The 3,506-nt window shown below is 36.1% G+C and overlaps 1 pseudogene; it reads left to right on the forward strand.

Annotated features, from left to right (window-relative positions):
* Nucleotides 1-2,476: 2,476 nt before the first annotated feature.
* On the forward strand, nt 2,477-3,051 carry LOC117021670 (ras-related C3 botulinum toxin substrate 1-like; annotated as a pseudogene).
* The last annotated feature ends 455 nt before the right edge of the window (nt 3,052-3,506 follow it).

Genomic DNA, 3,506 nt, shown 5'->3' on the forward strand with positions numbered 1-3,506 from the left:
GACTAAACCTAGAGATTCTAAATTTCAAATAACTCATGCTACCTTTTAGTAATATACAGACAACTAGATGACAGAGCTGTAATTAAAAACGCCTTGTTAGTCAATCAGAGAATTATAGAGAAAATAATTTTCCTCCAATTTCTCTGGTTTATTTACTTAATTCTGTAAACACAAATAGTTGAAGACACTTATTGATTTGTAGGCTACAAAATCACTAAAAAGTTCCTGAATATACTTAAGATTTAAACAGAATTGGAATAAATCAGAAGAGGAGCTTTGAATCTTCCTATACCTCACACTTGGCTATTTTCTCTTCAAAGCCCAAAAGTTGTGACCACATAAGAGATTTTTGTGTTGTTCCTATAATTCATTTTGGCATCCAGACTAATTGCTTTCGATTACTACACAATTGCTCACATCCCTCTGGGCAGTAACATGTACAATTTGGATAATGGGATATACTCAATTTATAATGCTGAGCTTATTGCTGGTACTGTAAATCAAGAGATATCAAGAGAAAAGTATCCTGGAGAGAGAAAATTTTCTGGTCTTCTTCATTGCTTGTATAGCTAAAGAAATGCCAGCTACTAGAACTTGGCATATTCTAAGGAAATTGCTGTAATACATAGGCTTATGAAATTATCTTTTTTGTGTCATAATTGCCTGACTTTCATAGTACAATGAAATCTCCGTGGACAACAGTAATTTGCAGGATTTTGTATTAGTTATGGACTTTGGATACTAGCAACAGAATCTGGTTCTGATCACTTAAGCTAGAGTATAGTAAAATGTATAGAGCAATCTAAAAAGTAGGCTTTAAAATAGCCATAATAAGAAGAAGTTGTGGTGCTGTTATGAAGGAGAACTGATGCCAATTGGCCAAAAATTCTTCATCAAATCTTCTAAGGCAAAAAGATCTATGGCACAGTTTACCTTAATCTGGGTTCTAAGAGGACAAACACACACGGAAAAAAAATCCACACACACACCCCTACACACCATAGTAGGTATTTCTTTCCATTAAAATTTTTGAAAATTAAAAGATTTGAAGAAAATTCGGCTTAGAGTTAGGTTGTATTTTATAAACAGTAATATGTGAAACTGGGAAATTACATTTAGTTTAAGTACGATATATTTAAAACCTTTTTTTGTTTGTTTGTTTTTTAATTCTGAAGAGGTCACAAACAATTTAATGTACCACTGGATATTTAGAATGTTAGTTGTTTAAGTCGCAGTAACTTAATCCTTTCTCTAAAACAGGGCAAATGCCCTGACCAGGCTTGGTTTTATATCTGAAAAACAACCTACCATGCTAAGTGGATTCTTAATAAAACAAATAATGATAAGAAATTTCATTATACACCTTCTAGACTGATTTGGAATAGCTTGATTAGAATACCTTTTCCATTATCTGATATTTTGAATGCTTATACATTATGGATTTGTTACCATTTCTGTGAGACGTTTGCCCTCTGAAGAGGTCAAGCTTTATGTAATTATTATTCTAGTTTAGTATGCAGTCACTGTAACATTGAAATCTCTGCATAAGCAATGAGTGGTCCCAAAACTCTTACCATTCTCCAAAATCTAAACTACATCTGATAAAAATAACCTATCTCTTCAAGCAAAATAAACTATAAATAACTTATTCATATTATTTAATCAAAGAACAATATCCCAGGGACAGATGGATAAAATCCTATGAAAAATCAACTCCTGACTGAGAAATGTCATACTGGTTATTTGTTGTTAAAAAGTGAATCTCAGCATAGGCTCTGAAGTTCTTACCCAGAGTTCCCCCAAGACCTACAGTTCCATTGTAAACCCAAGTAACGATGCTTTAGATGTCACTACCCCTCCTTGAGGAAACAGGACAGAAATGCTTCTGTGCTATATGCAAAATATCAGTGGCTACAAATGGATAACAACTTCCCTTTAAGTGAAGTAACTGCCATTTTTGTTTGTTTGGTGTTTGGTTCTGCGAGGGGATATTGCTACTGATTCCTAATTCCCAGAAGAATATTAATAATATTAAGTAGATGTTTATTAATAATAATAAGTAGACATTTCAGGCCATGTGGGAGGGAGACCCAGAAGCTGTAGTAATGCTAGCTTCATACTAAATATATCCACTGAACACTTACAGAAATCAAGGCACAGTTTGTAGCACTTCACGTATAGAATCTTATTTATACTCACAGTTGTGTTTACTGCACTCCACCTATTTGGTAGATGAGGGAACGGTAACACAGAGGTGCAAGTCAACTTCCAGTGTCAGACAGCTAATAAAGGATTTTAAGTCAGACATTTTTAGACTAGGGCTTTGACTTCCAAACATATAATTTTATATAGGAGGGAGCCAGCCCCTACATATATGTGGCCTGGCAGTTTGAATAAATGAGAAGCTTTAGGCTGGACTAGCCAACCCATCACTTCTTTCTCAATTCCTGGACCGGTGGCCCCCAAGGTGGCCCACATGCAGGCCATCAAGTGTGTGGTGGGAAATGGATATGTGAGTACCATTTGCCTATTGATTGCTTACACAACGGATGCATTTGCTGGGTAATCTGTCCCCACTGTCATTGACATCTGTTTTGCCAGTGTTATGGTAGATGGACCGCAGGTGAATCTAGGTTTATGGAATACAACTGTACAGGAAGATTAGGACAGATTCTGCCCCCTATCTTACCAAAAACAGATGTAGTCATAATTTGTTTTTACCTTGTGAGTTATGCATCATTAAAAAAATGTCTGAGTAAAGTGATATCCTGAAGTGAGACACCAGTTGGGTCAACACTCCTATCATCCTAGGGGAAACTGTACTTGATCATAGAGATGATAAAGCCATAATTGAGAAAGTGTAGGAGAAGAAGCGAACTCCCATTACTTCCCACAGGATTTAGCGGTGGCTAAGGGGCTCGGGGCTGTAAAATAGCTGAAGAGCTTGGCTCTCACACAGCAAAACCTCAAGAAGGATTACCGTAAAGCTATTCCAGCACTGCTCTTGCCTCTCTCATCCAGAAAAGGGAGACAAAATGCCTGCTGTTGTAAACATCCTAGCCTGTAGTCTTTGTCTTGGTCCTTTTGGAACGTTTGTACAGTTTGCTGAAAAATGGTGGAGGCTTCACATTCAATGGCAGGGTTTTATACCGATTAATGTTTCCGCACAACCAGTCAGAAATGTCAAAAGTTTTGTGTGTTTAAAGTATGAGTTCAAACTTTCACAGTCCATTAAAATTTATCTCTAAAATGACAAGCCTTCTTAAAGACTTATATTTCAGTAGCCCTTATTTTTGGTTAGATTGAGTTGCCAAAACACCCTCTGAACAAAGTTACATTGTGCGTTACAACACGAAGCAGTAATCTGTTTTACAGCTCTTTGTCTTTAAGAAGACTGCAGCTTCTCATATTAGGAAATTCAGACACTTTCGAACTAGTTTTCAGATATATAAAGCAAAACACCCTCCTTAATGAAATGTTACATTTTAATGCATTCATTAATTTGT

Source organism: Rhinolophus ferrumequinum, chromosome 4, assembly GCF_004115265.2.
Source record: "Rhinolophus ferrumequinum isolate MPI-CBG mRhiFer1 chromosome 4, mRhiFer1_v1.p, whole genome shotgun sequence".
NCBI classification, from domain to species: Eukaryota; Metazoa; Chordata; class Mammalia; order Chiroptera; family Rhinolophidae; genus Rhinolophus; species Rhinolophus ferrumequinum.